Source organism: Manis pentadactyla, chromosome 19 (genome assembly GCF_030020395.1).
Source record: "Manis pentadactyla isolate mManPen7 chromosome 19, mManPen7.hap1, whole genome shotgun sequence".
In the NCBI taxonomy this organism is placed as follows: Eukaryota; Metazoa; Chordata; class Mammalia; order Pholidota; family Manidae; genus Manis; species Manis pentadactyla.
Genome location: NC_080037.1, coordinates 14,799,759 through 14,819,797, shown reverse-complemented (window position 1 = coordinate 14,819,797; position 20,039 = coordinate 14,799,759). Strand labels below are relative to the sequence as shown.

The 20,039-nt window shown below is 41.6% G+C and overlaps 1 pseudogene; it reads right to left on the bottom strand.

Moving 5' to 3' along the window:
• Window positions 1-4,637: 4,637 nt before the first annotated feature.
• Window positions 4,638-20,039, bottom strand: part of LOC118935333 (bifunctional glutamate/proline--tRNA ligase-like) — a 30,765-nt pseudogene continuing 15,363 nt past the window's right edge.

Below are 20,039 nucleotides of genomic sequence, written 5' to 3'. Positions count from 1 at the left end.
CTCAGCCCCAGTTCGTGGCTCCAGCTCCTTCTCCACTTGATTGCCTGATTTTCTATCTAAGAACTTCAAGCCAAGAAAGACAGGAAGAGGAAAAATCATGTTTGGTTTTACTCACTGCTGTCTGCTCTGGGGCTTTGCACAGAGCAGGCACTCGTTTATTTAAAGAGTGGCTAACATTTTCTAGATGTTGCAAAAGTGGCAAGTAAAGGACCAAAGATACATAAGAAAGTAACAGGTAATGGTAGCTGCCTCCCCAAACTTTTGATGTTACTGAACACCAGTTATGACAGATGACTAGTATTTATCACGTATAAGTGGGTTGATTATGTCCAGACGCTCCAGTCAAAATACCTTCTCTTTGCTTGTTTTATGCAGTGTTGTACTGACAATGATTTCAAGACTCAAAGCCTCTCCACTAGCAGGCCAAATGAGTCACTGTTCTCATCCAATTCTTACAGGCTTCCTGTGAAACAGTGACATAATTAAAACTAATTTAAACACACTGTCATGGATGAACTGGGAATTGCTAACATGTAATATAAACTAGTAGTCCCAGTGAGCAGAACCAGTAGCAAATACACCTTGACCTGTTTTCTTTTTTGCTGCAATGCACACAATCACTTTTGTGACTGTCAGTCATGTATCTAATTAATGGCTTGTCATCTCGAAGTAAAACAGTGATCATTCTTAAAGGATATTGTTTGGATTCAGGTTTATACACCCTCTTGAGAAACTCGGCAACTCTTGAGATGTTTGAAAATTTTGTTATTTTGGCTGAACCTTAAGACAAAAGCCAGTTTACCACATGTAGATTTTGGGTGAAGGGTCCCTTCCTTAACATACTTACTGTAGATTTCTTTTAAATAGTGAATTCCTTTAATGCAGCAAACTTCAAGCTCTGCTGCAAATAGTTCTACTCAACTGAAGCTTCAAAAAACAGCCTGTGGATTTGTCGTTGCATGAGAAATGACTACCTCCTCCAAAATGGCCAGGGCTAACCCAGGAAAGTGTGGTTAACAACTCTGGTCTACTTCTCAAGCTGTGTCATGGACTGGCTAAAAAAACTGTCCTTTAGAACATGTATGTTAGCCTGCAGGAAGAAAATTAGAAGCTAAAGTAACTGCTGGTAACCAGAGCTGTGTATGGGAGCAACTTCCAGTTGACCGGGCATCACTGTCATAACTACCATTAGTCATTGTTTATTACTTGAGTATGTGCTAGGCATGTTCTAAGTACTTAATTTTAATATGAAATGTTTTTAATTTTTTTAAAAGGCTAATTATTGAGATACATACTATAAAATACAAAAATCTTACTGTACAGTTCAATGAATTTTAACAGTATATGCACTCATGTAACCATTATGCAACTCAAGATTAATCAAACACTCTAATTTTTATCCCTTCCACCTATTTCACCCATCCCCCTCATGCCCTTCTCTATGGCAACCACCCGTCTGATCTGTGTCTTGCATCTACTTGTCTTTAGTTTCCATGTATAATCACATGGTATTTGTTTGTCTGCCTTATTACACTCAGCATACCATCAACGTCCATCCAAGTTGTTACAGGATTTCATTTCTTATGGCTAAGTAGTATTCCACTATTGTATGTGTGTACCACCACTTTATCCATTCATCAATGGATATTTAGATTGCTTCTGTATTTTGACTATTACAAATAATGCTGCGATGAACACAGGAATGCATATCTTCGAATTAGTGATTCTGTTTTAAGTGGAACTGGTGGGTCATGTACTATTTCTTAGTTTTTTGAGAAACCCCCATATTGCTTTCCATAATGGCTAGACCACTTTACATTCCCACCAGCAGGGCACAGACATTCCCCTTTCCCCACATCCTCGCCAACATGTGTTATTTGTCTCACATATCAGCCATTCTGCCTGGTGTGAGGTGATACCTCATCGTGGTTTTGATTTGCATTTCCCTGATGATTAGTGATGTGGAGAGCATCTTTCCACGTGCCTGTTGGCCATTTGTATGTCTCCTTTGGGAAAATGTCTATTCAGATCTTCTGTCCATTTTTAAATAAGACTGTTTTTTCATGTTGAGTTGTACAGTTCTTTATACATTTTGGATATTAGCCCCTTATTGCATCTATCATTTACAAATATATTCTCCCACACAATAGATTACCTTTTTTTGTTTTGTTGAGGGTTTCCTTTGCTGTGCAGAAAATTTATAGTTTGATGTAGTCCCACTTGCTTATTTTTGCTTTTGTTTCTTTTGCCTGGAGAGACAGGTCCAGAAAAAAAATTACTGACGCCTTTGTTCAAGACTGTATTCGCCTTTCTCTAGAAGTTTTACAGTTTTAGGTTTTATTATTTGGTCTTTAATCCATTTTGACTTTATTTTTGTGTATGGTATAAGAGCAGCAATCCAGTTTTATTCTTTTGCATGTAGCTGTCCAGTTTTCCCAACACCATTTATTGAAGAGACTTTTTCCCACTGTACATTATTGCCTCCTTTGTCATATATTAACTGACCGTATAGATATGGGTGAACTTCTGGGCTCTCTTCTGTTCCACTGATTTATGTATTTGCTCTTATGCCTGAACCATACTGTTTCGATTACTGTAGCTCTGTAGTATAGGTTGAGATCAGGGAGCACAATACTCCCACCTTTGTTCTTTCTCAAGATTACTTTGGCTGTTCTAAGTACTTTATATGAGGTAGAGTAACCTTATGATTTAGGTATTAGACTTCTCTCCACTTGAAAATGGAAGAAATAGGCAGTTTACACAGCTACTAAGGGTAGAAAAACAAGAAAAAGAATTCTGAATGGCAGTAAAGATCAGTATTATACCATAATTTGCTGTAATTTACAATAGATCATTAAATTATGATTCTGAGTAAAAAATTTGTCTCAGATATTCATATTAAGCTATAACTTAATATAGCATGCTTTCAGGAAGGATGTTTTGAGTACATAAATGATTACACACTAATTTTTTTATTACATATGGTTACACATACTCAAAACATCCATCTTAAAAGCATGCTCTATTTGCTTGTATGTGACAGAACGATTCTGCTGAGTTCTCATACATAGCATATACTTTCATGGCTTGACATACACTGTTCCCTCTGCCTGGAATGTCACTCCTGTTCTGTGTATTAAAATTCTATTTATCCTTCAAAGCCCAGCTCAACATTAAAGTTCTTTGTGAAGGCTTTTCCCTTTATTTGTGTATTTATCACTATCAAGTGAAAAAACTATTGGAACAGGGCCCTGAAGTAAAGAGATTTACGATGTAGACTAGAAATGAGGAGTTAAAGGCATTCCAGACAAATGGACAGAGACAGAGATGGAAAACAGCATGTTACTTAGAGGAAACTCCAAATGGTTAGGTTGCAAAGGACTCTGCCTGATTGGCTGAAGAGGAGACTGCACAGTTAGGCTGAACCAGACTAGGCTAAAGGGTATAAATTTTATCCTGATAGTGACAGTGAGCCACAAAAGGAATTTAAAGGGGATAAAAATACCTTAATAAATTGTACGTTAGGAAAAAAGACGTGTGGAAATGCGGAGCCTGGCCTGGAGATGAAGCTGTAGCCATTGTAGTGATGAACATGAGAGGTAATGGGCATGAACACAATCTTGAGGTCTGTGAAAGGGGAGAACCAAGGGACAAGAGCTAATGGCAGTATGTTCTGCTGGCCAAATGAATATGGAAGATGGTGGTGTTGGAATGGATGCCTGGATGACTGTCAGGTCTCTGGTTTAGGTTACGGGGGCATTTTGGTAATGATACTCTTTCAGGCAGGAAATACCACAGGAGATTTGGGAGTGGCAAGTGAGGTAAGGTTTTGGGATAGGATGACCTGAAATGCTGGAACACTCAAGAGAATTCAGTATGCAACTGGAATAGAGGTCTAGAGCGCAGACTGAGAGACGGAAGGAATGGCACTGTCATCACACTAATGCTCTCTGACACCACGGGATTAGAGGAGGCTGATTAGGTAGCAGGAAATGGCCAACTATGGAACTTTAGTAACCTTAATGCCTAAGCAGCAGGCGAAAGAAGAAAGCCAGCGAAAGACACAAAACTAAGAAAAAAAGCAAGAGAGGTAGGAGGGCTACTCATAGGAGTAATTTCAGTAAAAAGAAAATTTCTATAGCAGCAAAAATGAAGCAGTGTAACATGGTAAAATGAGAAACTTAGAAGTCAGCTTTGGTGTGAAGTGGCATTTGTGATCTCAGTGACAACTGGTGGGGTGGGGGCAGGAGGGTGAGGAAAGGTGCAAAACAGGAAGTAGAAGAAAGGAGGTCCGACCAATCTTTCAGAAATGATGACTTGTCTTCTGAAGATCCCACAGTGACTAGTCATAATGAGAGGGAGAGAGAAGCTCAAGGGAAAGAGGGTGTTTTTTTTTTTTTCCTTTGGTCCATTTGTGATCTTGCTTTTCAACAGAAAGATTCAGGGCAATTTTAGATTCAGTACAAGTTAAGGAAATGAAGTACTTCAGTATAAAAAAAACAAGATACTTGGTGACTCAAAGTCTGAACATGAGGGATATTTAGATCAAAATAGTTATTACATTTCAGTTATCTTCATCTCTTCATTAAAAATTTCCTTGTATTACATAACTTTAGAGACAAATACATAAAACAGTATTAATATTAGTTCTTGATATTTATTACAGGGGTTGCTTACAGAAAAGTCTTTTTTCCACTGTTAATTTAGACATAAGAATATGTATTTGTTTCATGTAATCTCCTTTTAGAACTTTTATTTTTAAAAAATCATAAAATTGTCTATGTCTGGGAAGATACTGGTATCAATTTTTTAAACAGTGAATAGGGTTGGACATAGGCGTTTTGTTTTATCCTTTAGTAACTATGACCAAACAAGGTATAGTACTTGGCAGGGTTCTTGCACAGATGCATCTGGCTCCAGGCTGCAGCTCACAGAGCGGTTTGAAGGGGATGCAAAGGCTTTTAGCTCCCATGGATGGAGCACCAGGTTTAAGATCTTGATCCCTGGATGGAGCTAGAGGGTATTATGCTCAGTGAGATAAGCCAGGTGGAAAGAGAGAAGTATCAAACGATTTCATCACTCATCTGTGGAGCATAAGAACAAAGAAAAAAACTGAAGGAACAAATTGGCAGCAGACTCACAGAACCCAAGAATGGACTAACAGTTACCAAAGGGCAAGGGACTGGGGAGGATGGGTGGGAAGGGAGGGACAAGTGGAAAAAAAAGGGGCATTACTACTAGCAGACATAATGTAGGGGGTGGGGCACAGGGCGGGCTGTACAACACAGAGAAAATGAGTAGTGATTCTATAGCATCTTACTATGCTGATGGACAGTGACTGTAATGGGTATATGGTGGGAACTCGATAATGGGTGAAGTCTAGTAAACATAATGTTGCTCATGTAATTGTAGATTAATGATACCAAAATAAAAAATAAAATACATAAAATAATTCCATTCATTTATGCTGTATATTACTATTCTTTTACATTGCCGTACCTCACAAGTTTTATCTGTTATTTATACTTACCTGGCAGTGGTCTTCTTGATCCAGTCTTCACAGTCAATTTCCCCACAAAATGGAATCTGAGCAATCTAATTAGGAAAAATGTTCAGTCTTTATAATTCCTTCTTTACTATAAAAGGAACACCTGAGTTCTCTGTTAAACTTACAAACAAAATGGCTAGATCTCCCAGCCTTTATCAAACCCTGGTAACCTTACAAATCAGCTGGGGACTTTTACTTAGAGGTGCAAGAAATAGGAGAGAATGTCTTCCCACATCCAAAACCCACACATCATAAAACATGAGGACATGTTTGCAATACACTTAAATGTCCAACTAAACTGGCTACAACAGAGCGCCCGAAAGGAAGGAACACAGGATGGGTAGACCCGGGTCCAAACTCCAGCTGGACTTCCCTCCCTCATTTCAAACCTGGACTCTAGCCACTGTACCTAGCTACCTGGTTATCAGGAGGCTAGAGGGGAGATGACAAATAGTGAACAGATTTTTAAGCTTTATTTACAATAATAATTGACAATCAGGTAAACCTCATTGTATGCCACACTATTTTAACATGTTATAGGTAAGTGAATCATTTTTAATATCCAAAGGTATTTTTAAAAGCCAAATCACTTTGTATCAGAAAAAAACACCTCTCAAATTTTCTTTCACAATCCATATAAAACAATGGGAAGAATGAGGAGACCTGAGATTTTTATCTTGATTCTGAAATTCACTGCCTCTTCAAACATCTCTAGCCCTATGTTTTCTTTTGTAAAATATGGATGCCAGACCAGATAAAAATTAACATTTCTCCCAGTTGTGACTCCTAAATTTTTCATGGCATGAATACTTCAAAGTGAGGTGATCAACAGATTAGTAATATATATCAACTGTGAAATATCTATGTTACATACAAAAAACATTTATTTTTCATTTAATTAATATCTTCACCTTAGATAAATTTACTAAAATCAAGTCCTATAAATCAGATATTTTTTTTAAATTTCATTTATACCAACAGAGAAGAATAGAGAAATCAATCTTTTACCTACATTCAGGTTCCAAAGATCCCTTTCTCCTCCTCCTCTCCTAGTAAATATAATTTTATTTACAATAGCCTCACCAGTGTTGGTCAGTCAACACATTGAAATTGACCAACATGACAGTGAGATGGGGGATGGAACTGACTCCTGAACACAAGCAACAAAATCTGCTTTGATCTTTATGTGCTCTCTGGCCATAAAATTAAAACACTATATTCTGCTTTAGACTGGATGTTGAAGTCTTACCAGTAGCTTACCTAATGTCACAATAAAAGACATTATTCCACTAACATCCGTTGAGATTTCATTTCTTTGAAAGCAATGGATTAACTGATAGTGACCTCTATTGGTTAACTCTTATGAAATGTCTTTAATAGACTGCACTGCAAAAGTGAATACCAAATCTCTAAAATAAAGGGAATTTTTAAACTCAAAAATAAATGGAACAAAAATAAAATAATCATAAATAAATTACAATGAAAGGAAAAATATACACTTCACCAGATGACTATTCATTCTCTAGCCCTCTATTAGAAGTATGTAGTTTGGCTCAAGTGACCAATGACAGAAACCAGAAAGGTGGAAGATTATCAAGGCAATCAACTAAGAAGAGAAGGCTAAATATTGAAAAATTATGGATCTGAAGGGGATTGTAAAATGATCTGTTTTGATATAACATACAGATTAATAAAATAAAGAGCCAGAGAGATTAATATTTTCCCAGATAATGCAATAAGAGACACATTAAGAGGTTATAACCATAGTATTAAAACCTGTGTTATACTCCCAGCATGAATTTTAAAAAGAAGAAAAGAAAGAAAGATACAAAGGCAAGTGCTTTAAACTTTGTCAGAAGAGAGATCTAAATTCTAGTATTATGTCTGCTTCTGTACAGCTTGGGGTAGGTAATTCATTTAGACTCTGGCCTATGGTTTTCTCATTTATAACCTGGGGACATAGCACTGGTTGTAAAATATGTATACCAGAATACTAAAGTTCATAAGTGATTCACTCTATTAATTAGTGGTTTTGCAAATCAGTACCTCTTCTTTCTGAAAATTAAGTTTTGGCTAGGAACATGTACATACACAGAACACATAAAGCTGAAAAAATCTTAAAGAACTATTAACTACTCAATTAGAAAGACCTATGCAGTTCTAAGGAGCCAGAGTAATTATTGAAAAACAAGGTTAGACGTGAACAATACTTTTCCCCTTTCTATTCAGTCAACTAAGGTCTGGTAAGTATGGTCAGAGAACTGAAAGAAACACTTTTAACCTCATTTTAGAAATCTGCACATTACATTTCTAAAGCTGAAACAATGCCCACCTTAGGCATTTACACTAAGCTGAAAAAATGAAATTAAAATGTTCAATAAAGAAAACATTAGGGTCATATAGAATAAATGTTGTTTAGCCAGCACATCAAGCTTGAGGAAAAGCTTTTATGTAATCAGTTCACAGTATTATCCAAAATGATATAATGTTGTAATGCTTTAGCAAATCCAATGGAAAAGAGTATATAATGCTAAGTAAATAATCCTGTTGTGTGACTTGCCTTGAAAAAGAGATTAATACCATGTATAAGTTGAGTCTTAAAATAATATATACTGAATTATTTTTATATTCAAAGCTTTTCAGGAGTCTCCTACTTTTCCAGAATCTAGAACCTTCTGAAAATCTTCCATTGTATTAGCCACAACCATGTGAGTCTTAAGGTCTTCAGAAGCCCTATCAAAAAACAATTAGAAAAGAATACATACTTTTTCTTACTAATATCACAAAGTTCATAGGACAATAACCTAGAAATGAGAACTCAATTTGAATCTCATCTTTGTCACTATTGGAGACATTCAGAAAAATCTGTTAACTCATTATTACTGCATTATTGTCAACATTAACTGAATGGGGAATTTGCCAAGCACTCAACTGGTAATAATTTTGTTATTGCCATTAAATCTCTATTGACCAACACTCTATTCCTGACAATACTACTTACTACTTATGAGGATCTGGGTTTTTTTTAAATCTCTCTGGTCTTAGTTTTCCCTTCTGCAAAACTGGAAAAATACTCAAACAAGTCTAATTACCATAAAGGATTGTTCTAAGAATCAAACATAAAAGCATGAAACTGGTTTGAGAAAGAAAAACACATAAATACACATTGTTCAAGCTATCTTCACATACCATGTCATTCTGTAAAAACCGCAAGTTTTAGAAATGAAAATTCTCTTCCACATTCAAAGTCACACATTATATGAAGATAACTCATGGGTGGTGACCAAGGAAGAGAAGACACATTTTTCTTTTCCAAATCTCAAGGCTAAGAGCATGTGAACTCTGTGCCAGCAACAGATAGCTGTCACCAAATCTTACCCCTTCTTCCAACTTTCTTGTCATGAGATGAGCCCATGTGACTGAGTTACAGTTAATGAAACCCAGAGAAAGGAATATGCCACTACTCAGGCTTAAGTCTTATATTGGGAAAATGTACTTTATGCAACTCGTATTATTAATAAATTTACTGAATAAAAATGTTAACAAAAAAAGATGCTTTTTAGCCATTAAAGCTGTGGTTTTCCAACCAGGCGTGTGCATCTGAATCATATAAAGAAGATATCAACACAACAGATCACCAGAGCCTATGTGAAGGCTAATGAATCAGAGTATCAGGTGTGAGGCCCAGGTGTTTCTGTTGCCAAAGCTCCAGGTGACTCTGGAGAGAATCCCTGGAAAAGAACCACTGCACTAAATGTACCAGCTGAATGGCAGCGATCAGGCAGGCAACTTCCTAATCTTCCGTCTCTGACAAATTTCCTGTTCTGAGTTTGATGAACTTCAAAAGGATTATTCATTTGGAAGTCAATTTCATCTTTGAAGTAACCCCTCAAGAGACTTATCATTCCCCTTTTAGGGCAAGCAAGCCAAAAGAAGAAAAATCACTTGCTTAAAAACATGTAAGTAAGCACCAAAGCCAAGGCTAAAATTAGGTCACTCCTTAAAGAAAAGATTTATGGAGGCCTAATAAGGTAAGGCACAGGGTATAAGAAGATAAATAAACAAATAAGATACACAAACAACCATTTCCCAAATTCAGCTTCTATCCCCAGCAGTGGTGGGCCTCCCTCTTTGCTTCAGGTGGGCAGCAAGTTAATAAGGTGCCACACATACGCTACCAATCTTCTAGTGCCTCTGCCTTGAGATGTGCGATTCTAAAAGGCCTCTCTCCATAGGTCAGGGCAGCCCCGAGGCTCCCCTCTACCCTCACCCACAATCCCAGTCAGCAGTTCTTAGCCTTGGCTACACATCATGATCACCTACAGAGCTTTAATGCTCCAGTTGCCAGGCCCACTCTAGACCAATTAAATAAACATTTCTGAGGAACAGACCAGATGCTGTTATGTTTGAAAGCTTCCCTTGTACTGCTACTGTGTTTTCCGCATATAAGAATCAATGCCTCAATCCCTCAAATTTGTATGGCCTAAAAGCCTGGATCCAAAGTTAAACCAGATTAGTCCATGGGACAGTCCATCACTACAAACCTAACAAGGAACAGAAAGCAGTTAGGAAAATAATCGTAATACAAGTCAAAACCATGAAGAGAACGGTGAATGAAGACCCATGCGAGTTCAGAGGGACGATTACTTCCAGTTGGGGTAAGGCAGTGTAGAACACAAAGACAGAGTAAAATTTCAAAATGAAACATAACATTTCTGAAGAACTAACCTTGTAAAAAGGTTAACATGGATGTCTTCCAAAATAGCTTGAAGTTTAGTCTCAGCCTCATTTTCAGCAACTGTCAGCTTTTCTCCAGTATCTCATCTGACAGCTATGAACTGATAGCTCTTCATAGCACATGGGCCAACTTCAAGTCTAACTTGAACTCCCTAGAAAACAAAAAAGGCAGTTAAAACAATACATGCATGTCTCTAATTGAATATGGAGACTTATTTCATGGTTTTATCTACTATACACAATAAAAAACACACAAAAATGCCATAAGCAAACAACAACAAAAAGCACAGAATATTCCTGAGACACTGCAGAAACCTATTCCAATAAGAAAGTGTAAACCTCAGAAAAAAATGTACTGCACAGGTTGTTCTAAGCTAAGAAAGTGCTTAATGAAGAAATGGTAGTTGTTTTGATCAGTGTTCCTACCTTTTCTCACACAAGAGCACAACATAAAAAACTCTACCTGTACGGCACACAGGGATAAAAAAAGAGAAGCCTTCTTGAAACTAAAGCCATCTCAAGGTGCTGGTAAGGACCTTGGCACACAAGTGACTCAGTCACGGCACGATGGTATGCTTTGGGGCTGGAAAGCCCTCACTCTGGATACTCTAGCATGTGTCAGAATCACTGAAGGGCTGGTTAAAGCTCAGGTTGCTGAGCTTCACCCACTGAGTTTCTTATGACAGCAGGTCTGAGGATTTTTACTTCTAACAAGTTTGCAAGAGATGCTTGTCACGGGACTGCACTGTGAGAACAACTCCCTTGCAGCCGCTGGCTCTCACAAAGAACCCTAAGGACTGTCTGCAAGGTTAAGGCTTGTGAATGGTTCAATCCTTGTGAATGTATGTAATTCCATGGGGGGATTAAGGCTTAGAGAGACTAATTTTTAGACCTAATTTTCAGACCTAGAATTTAGTGAGGAACAGTAGGTTTTTAACTTTTTTTTTTTAGTGAATGATCCTCTAAAATTAATTGGGGTTTTTGAATTTGAGTTCCTAGGAGCCCTGCATACAGTTTAGCTGAATGGCAGTAACCCAAATCAAAGCCACAAGAAAATTTTTAAATGTTCCTCTAGAAAAGAAATTTATCTCCTAGAGAAGACTTACTTATAAAATAACTGAACACTATGGAACAAACTACTGAATGCTAGATATTACACTATTTTATTGTTTTCCTTTATGTCGCGCGCCCCGTCCTCGCCGGCAAAAACAGCACGCAACAACAGCAGGATTCTTCTGCAGAAAGCTTTAATCTTCAGCTCTTTTGTGATACAATCATCAGGGGAAGGACCCAAAGGGAAAGACTGGGCTAGCTATATAGTTCTCATGCTCCAAGCTGATTGCGCGCTGCTTGTGATGCTTTATTAGCATAGCTGCTACGATACGCCAATTGGTTAGCAGGTGAAGGTCTAATTAGCATGTGGTATGCGGCCAGGAAGTGGCGGGATTATCCAGAAGTAGTCTTTGTTTTACCTACAACTTTTTCTCAAGCTGGGCGCCATTTTTGGGTGCGGCAGGTATGGCTACCAACATCTCCCCCTTTTTTGTTTTGTTGAAACTCAGGGCGGAACTTGTCAGCTGAGGTGGAGATAGAGGCCTGATCTCCAGAAACATTTGATGTCCTATTTTCGGAGAGGGGTTTGTAGACATCCACCCCTATGCAATCAGGCATGTCTCTCAGAGGGGCCCATGACCTCTTGCAGTGCAGTGCCTCGCACCCTCTAGCTGACGATGGGACCGCCCGGTACAAAGGGCTTGGGCCTGTGCAGTGACCCTCTTGTACCGAGTTTCGTATGAGAAGCTTCGGGTAAGCGAACAGGTACCTTAACCTGGTGCAATGCCACAAGGGCTCAGGGTGCAAGGGCTACCTCAAGCTAAAGCTGAGCTTCTTTATTGAGCATGTTGAGCCATACTTGGGGAGAGGCGCCAATATCTACCGCCATCAAGGCTTGAGCAAGGATCACTTTATCTTGCCTGTGTTGGGCACGGAGCCTGCATAACAACCAGAGTAGGAGCATGAGACCTCCAAGCATGAATACACCCATCCCAGCCATGCCCGCCCACTCTTTAACGTGGGAGAGAGCTCTGTGGAACCAGGAAGAGAGTCCTTCTGCTACGGAGATATCTAGCCGGGTGGAGTTGATGTGGGTTATTTCTTGCCGTAGCTCTTCTAACGTTCCATCAAAGTCTTGGGACCAGTTTCCTGAAAGATACTGGGACAGGCTTCGTGACAGATTAGCTGCTCGCGTAAAGTTTTCATATTGTATGCTAGTAATGCAGAGAGCGCGAAACTTTCGCTCACATCCCAATTGGGCTAACTGCCAGAGCACATCTAGTTGCTCTTCCACTAGATCTACTCGCTGATTGAGGACCATTATTCCTCCCTTCAGCTTGCCATCAAGCGTGGACTGATGGTCAAGGGCAGAGGATACTGATTCCGCAAGGTTATTAAGTTCTGTAGCTGATTTGATAGAGGTGTCTAAAGCTATGCCAGCTGCGGTGGCTGCAACTGCGGATATGGAGATTAGAAGCACTATAGCGGCTGTAGCACCGAAGTCACGTTTTTCCCGAAACAGGGTCATGGTGTTAGGTGCGTCTACTGGGACGGGGACCCAACGAGGAATACGGGCTATTAAGGCATTGGTAAAGTTAAGCGCATCCCAGCACTGAGACAAAAAACAGGAGGTATTGGAACAGGAGTTAAAACCATCATTGGACAAGATAAACAGGAATGGAGGGGAAAGGCATACTGGGGCTGGTGGGAAGGGGAGCTTGGGGGCTCCCTGCGTAGAATAGACCGGGGAACAGAAACGAGTGGTAGGTCTTGAGGATTTCACATCAATATAGCACTGATAGGTCATGTTGTAGCTGACGCCTTTCCCTCCACCCAAAAGGGCGGATAGTGGGGACAGGTCTGTACAAGAGCCATTAATGCCACACAGCATCCATTTGTGAAAAGGATTCCTGTTCATAGGCTGGGAGTAATTGCTATCTTTTATCAATGCTGTTCCCCAACTTCTACCTTCGGTCATATCTGGGGAGATAGTGAACCTCTGGTGTGTGTCTGCCCAAGTTACTGTAGCTGACTGGCAGTCTGTCCAGGGCCATGGTTCTCCCTCATAATCACCTAAACAGTGGGGAGCATATTTGGGTTGACGGAGGCTGGTGGTTGAGTTAAGGCCTCCGGGAGGGTCTACAAATGTTCCATTGATCCAGAGAACATTCTGGGGGATCGTTAGGTTCTCGAGCCCCCCAAGCACGATCCCCGTTATCGGATCACTGAACCAGCCATATTTTCTCTGCTTTAGGGAGATACAGTTGGTTAGATTCTTAGTGGTGAAACATAATGATCCGTCGGTTACAAAGGATCGGTTTTCTCCCAAAGGAGCTGTTGTGGTGTCTTTTGCCAGGTATGGCAGATTTATGCTAGAGTTGGAAGTAAAAAAACGTGGAAAAATCGCTGCATTGAAGCGGACGGGCATGGGCTTAGGAAAGGCAGACAATATTCCCCATCTCAGTACTCCCTGAATCGGGGTTCCCAGCGACGAGAGCAGGATCAGTAGGCACAGAGAGGTCATCTCCTTTGTCCAGGACCTTCCTTGTCAGGCGCTCTGGGATCCAGAAGGGGTTTTCTTCACCCTGGGGGAAAACACATACAGCTCCCCTGGATCTTATTATAATTGGATCCGGGCCTTTCCATTGGTTAGATAATACATCCTTCCATTTTACCAGTTCTTGTGGGTCTTTTGGCCACTGATTATGGCGGTCCGCCGCTGTATGGCCTTGAGTATCCAGGTTCAAAAAATTGAGAGTGAAGAGTGCTAGGGCTATAGCTGTTTTGGGTGTGGGGGGTATGTCCTCAATTCCCCCTTTTTGTTTAATTAGATAGGATTTGAGAGTGCGGTTCACGCGCTCCACAATCCCTTGACCCTGTGGGTTGTAAGGAAGACCAGTGATATGTTTAATTCCCATGTGATGACAAAATTGAGCAAATTTGGCAGAAGTATAGGCGGGACCATTGTCTGTTTTGAGGATTTGGGGTAACCCCCATGCGCTCCAAGCCTCAAGACAGTGGTGAATGACATGGGAAACTTTCTCTCCAGACAATGGGGAGGCAAATATGACTCCCGAACAAGTATCTACAGATACATGTACATATTTCAGCTTCCCAAAGGAAGAAATATGTGTTACGTCCATTTGCCAAACCTGTAAAGGCTTAATACCTCTAGGATTGATCCCAACATGAGGTGTGGGAAGAAAACTGCAGCAGTGTTGGCAGCTAAGAACAATGTTCCTAGCTTCGGCTCTGGTTATGCTAAACCGCTTGCGCAGTGTATCAGCAGTGACATGAAATTGTGAGTGGAATTTTGAAGCTGTGGCGACAGGGTCTAGCAGAGGGAAAGCTATACTTCTAGTTGCAAGGTCTGCTAAGTGGTTGCCTTGGGTCATAGGCCCGGGAAGGCCTGAATGTGCTCTAATGTGAGTCATATATAAAGGAGAGCATCTAAGGAGTAATTGTGATTGTATTTGTTTGAACAGGGTAGCTACTGAACTAGATGCTTTGATCAGTCCTGCTACTTCTAGGGAATTAACTGCATTAACAACATAACTAGAGTCTGACACAATATTTAAAGGCTCATGAAAGGTTTGTAGTACTTCCAAAACTATATGGCATTCTACTATCTGTGGAGTATTGGGTGTATAGTTTTTTGTTACAACTTCGCCATCATGGACATAGGCACCTGTACCTGTCTTGGACCCATCTGTGTAGACTGTCTTTCCATGTGGCAACGGGGTTAAGCTAGTGACTCGAGGGAACACCAGGGGATGATTTCTAGCAAAATTGATGAGGGGATGTTTTGGGAAATGATTATCAAAGGTTCCTGAGAAGCTATAAGCAAGTATGGCCCAATCATCATTCATAGCACATAATGTTTGTATCTGCTCCATATTGTAAGGGGTTATGATTGTTGCTGGAGCTTTCCCAAAATATGTAAATGAGTTTTTTACTCCCCTCAGAGCGAGATTGGCTATGGCAGCTGGGTAGTATTCTATCGTTCTAGCCTGAGAGGCTTGGGGATGGATCCAGAGCAGTGGCCCTCGTTGCCACAAGACTGCAGTTGGCAGTCCCGGAGTAGGAAGGATGCATAATTCAAAGGGTTCATTTAATTGTATCCTATTCAATTGTGCTGTCATTAAGGCCTGTTCTACCTTATGGATAGCCTGCACTGCCTCAGGTGTAAGGGAGCGCGGAGATGTTAGTTGTGAGTCTCCTTCTAGGATTTTAAACAGTGGTTTCAAGTCAGTGGTAGGTATCTTTAAAAATGGCCGCAACCAATTAATGTCTCCTAGGAGTTTCTGGAAATCATTCAAAGTTCGCAGCTGATCATGTCTTATCTCAAGCTTTTGGGGGCAAATTACATCTGTATAAATGGTGGCTCCTAGGAATTTGCTAACACTAGATTTTTGGACCTTCTCACTGGCTATATTCAGTCCCCAAGTCTCTAGGGATTTAGCGAGCTTTACATAGGCCTCTTCTACCTCTGCTGATTGTGGGGAGCAGAGAAGGATATCATCCATATAGTGAATGATTTTCAGTTTGGGGTAGTTTTCGCGAATTGGTGCTAGCGCTTGCTGAACATACAGTTGACATATGGTGGGGCTATTTGCCATCCCTTGGGGGAGGACTTTCCACTGAAATCTGGCGTCTGGTTGCTCATGGTTAATAGCTGGCAGGGTGAAAGCAAACCTTTCTCTATCTTTGGTGTTTAGGTGTATGGAGAAGAAACAATCTTTGATGTCTATTATGATTACTTTCCATTCTTTGGGTAGAGCAGAGAGAAGTGGCAGTCCTCGCTGGACAGGTCCAAATAGCCTCATTTGAGCATTTACTGCTCTCAAGTCATGAAGCAATCTCCATGATCCTGACCTTTTTCTGATTATAAATATGGGCGTATTCCATGGAGATACAGAGGGTTCTAAATGTCCTAATTGGAGCTGTTCTTGTACTAAATGGTGAGCTGCTTCTAATTTCTCAGAGGATAGGGGCCACTGAGGAACCCATATGGCCTCCTCTGTAAGCCAAGGTATGGGCATGGCGTCTTCAATGGCCCCTAGGAAAAACCCAGGCCATGACGGTCATTTTTTACTTTGGGAAGGATAGGCTCTGTGCGTCCCTGTTGGTGTTTCCCTAGTCCTTTACCAGGAATATATCCCATATCCATCATCATGCCTTGGGCAGGGGTGGAGTATTCATTAATGAGTTTAAAGCCTAGGCCCTGCATAACATCTCTCCCCCACAAATTGACTGGCAGTGGGAGCACATAAGGGGTAACTGTACCTTTTTGCCCTTCAGGCGCCTGCCATCTCAATGGTTTGGCACTAATGGTAGGACTAGACTCATATCCTAAACCTTGTAAAGAGTGTGAGGACTGTGTTATAGGCCATTTGGAGGGCCACCAGGTTGCAGAGATAATACTTTTATCTGCTCCAGTGTCTAGGATTCCTTCAAAACTTTTTCCCTCTATTTTAAGGGTCAATTTTGGTCTGTCTGCTAAATCTAATACTATAAAGGCTGAGTTATAATTAGAGGAACCAAAGCCCTTTTCTCCTCTCTCCGTGGTGGTAGCTGGATAATTGGCATGGAGACTAGGCAACACTAAGAGTTGGGCTATGCGGTCTCCTGGGGATATAGGGTAGATTCCTCTGGGGGCTGAACACATGATTTTTACCTGTCCTTCATAGTCTTGATCAATAACCCCGGGGTGGACTACAAGGCCTTTCAAGGTAGCAGAAGAGCGCCCCAAGAGCAACCCTACTGTATCTGGTGGTAAGGGGCCTTTAAAGTCTGAGGGGATGGGTTGAACTCCCATCTGTGGAGTTAACACTATTCTGGTGGTGGCACGGATGTCCAATCCCGCGGAACCTGGAGTGGCTCTCCTCGGGGGGCTTGGTTGCTCCCAAATGATACTTGTGTGCTGGTTGCCCCATATATTTGCAGGCCCTGGCGGCGGGGGCCCCTCTGGGAGTTTTTTGGCGACTCTAAGGGTTTCCCTTCTATGTCTTTAACAGATCGGCATTCATTGGCCCAATGTCTGCCTTTTTTGCACTTAGGGCACAATCCAGGGGTCTTTTGGGTTGTGTGCTCTAAAGTTGGGCTTCTACATTCTCTCTTTATATGTCCTAATTTCCCACATTGAAAACACTTAACATTCCTATTAAGGTTCTTAGCTTGTCTATGACTCTGCAATATAGCGGCAGCTAGGCCTGCATTGGTGAGGGGCCCTCCTACCTCCCTGCAAGCTTTCAACCAAGCAGTCAATCCTTTCTGCTTCCAGGGGGTAATTGCCTGTCTGCATTCTCTGGTGCACTGTTCAAACACTAGTTGTTGGATGAGGGGCATGGCCTGTTCTTGATCTCCAAACACTCGGCCTGCAGCTTCCATCATGCGAGCAACAAAGTCTGAAAATGGCTCGCTTGGCCCTTGAATAATCTTCGTCAAATTGCCTGAAACCTCCCCTTTGTTAGTGAGAGCCTTCCACGCTTTGGCTGCGCATGCATTTATCTGCGCATACACTTGTACGGGGAAGGCGGTCTGGTTAGCAACCCACTGTCCTTGACCTGTTAACATGTCAAAATTCCACACGGGCTGTCCCTCAGCAGCATTGGTGCGTGCTTGTGTCAGGCTAAGATCATGCCACAATGCTTTCCATTCTATATACTGCCCCATGCTAGAAAGACAGGCTTTTGCTACGTACTGCCAGTCCGAGGGCGTCATAGCTGTTTCTGCCAGCCTCTCAATTTGTGCTAGGGTGTAATTAGCACTGACTCCATAGGTCCGAACGGCCTCTGCTAGGTCTTTGACTTCTTTATAGGTTAGGGGCTGATGGGCACGTGCTCCATTGTCTTCGATTACGGGGAACATCTGTCTAATTGCCCTTAAATCCTCCGGAGCACAGAAGGAATGTGCGCCGTTCGCATAGGGCGGCGGGGCTAAGGGCGATGAGGAGCGTCTCACTTTCATTTTCCCTTTAGTTTGCGTCTCCGTTTTGCTGGCATCTGTACTTTTGCACTTAGCAGTTCTAGAGACTCTGGTCTCTTCCTCCTCTTCCGAGGACATTAATTCATCTTCTGATTCCCTATTGGAAAGTTGGAGTTCCCTCAACTCTTTCCAGGGGTATTTGCTATTTTCTCCGAGGCGGTCGTCACCTGCTTCTCGGGGCTCTTTCGCTTTTGCCCTGGACGGGCTCTCTCCCTCACTCTGGGGCTTTTTAACTTTCGTTTTAGCGGCCCTTTTTCGGCCGCGAGCTAGCTCTGTCTCCCGTTCCGTTTCTGACATACTCTCTTGGATGTCTGACAAGGCTCTCTGACCTGCCTTTATCACCTTTTCACACTTTTCATCCTGCAGGCAAGCTCTAATCAGTTTCCATAGTGGTCTAGTGCCTCCTCTCAAGTGTCCCTCTTCTTCTTCTCTATCAAGATCTTTCCCTAACTTGTCCCAGCCCGGGATGGAGAGGGACCCTGAACAGATAAACCAGGGGGCAACACGGTCTACTTCTTTTACAAATGATCCTAAAACTTTGGTGGAGACCTTCAAATTTCGCTCTTTGAGAACTGCCTGTAATGCTGAGACTAACGATGGTGCGTTTCCCATGGTGCCTCTTTATTTACAGAGAACCATCAGCCACCACCCTTAAAAGCGCGTCTCTCGGAACTTACCTCTCCGGGCTTTCTTCTGTCCTGCAGTTCTGAATCCTCTCCAGATGTCTGAAGGGTCCTCCCTGTGCCGGTGATGTTCTGGTTCCCGGGTTTCGGCACCACTTGTCGCGCGCCCCGTCCTCGCCGGCAAGAACAGCACGCAACAACAGCAGGATTCTTCTGCAGAAAGCTTTAATCTTCAGCTCTTTTGTGATACAATCATCAGGGGAAGGACCCAAAGGGAAAGACTGGGCTAGCTATATAGTTCTCATGCTCCAAGCTGATTGCGCGCTGCTTGTGATGCTTTATTAGCATAGCTGCTACGATACGCCAATTGGTTAGCAGGTGAAGGTCTAATTACCATGTGGTATGCGGCCAGGAAGTGGCGGGATTATCCAGAAGTAGTCTTTGTTTTACCTACAACTTTTTCTCAAGCTGGGCGCCATTTTTGGGTGCGGCAGGTATGGCTACCAACACCTTTATTCATCCGATACACGCATGTGTCAGAAACAGTATTAAGTACAATGAGATTTAAAAGATGAATAAGAGAAAGAGATTCTGTCCTCAAGGAACTTCATGTTTTGTAGGGTAAATAAGGCAGGCACACAAATAATAATAATCAATACAGAAAATCACAAGTGGGAGACTCTCCTCAGCTGGAAAAGATAAAAGTTACGGAGAAAGCAAATAGTAATGAATAAACTCATCAAAACTGAAGAACACTATAAAATAACTAACCTATAATGACAAAAACGTCAATATTGTGAATGACAAAGGCTGAGGAACCACTACTGATTACAGGAAACTAAAAAGACATGACAACTAAATCCAATAGGCCTGTATCGTGTACTGGCAGAGAGAGAGCTGTGGCAGCCCAGAGCAGGGTGTCAAAGCCGGTCAGGTGAGAGGGCGTCTCTGCACGAGAAGGGCCTGGCATGGGGCGACAGAGCCTACGTAACACGAGGAGGGCATCACCCAGCGGAGTAGGTGGCGACGGCAGTGACGGGTTACTTGTATACATGCGGTCTGATCAAAGAAATAAATATATTAAGGATAAC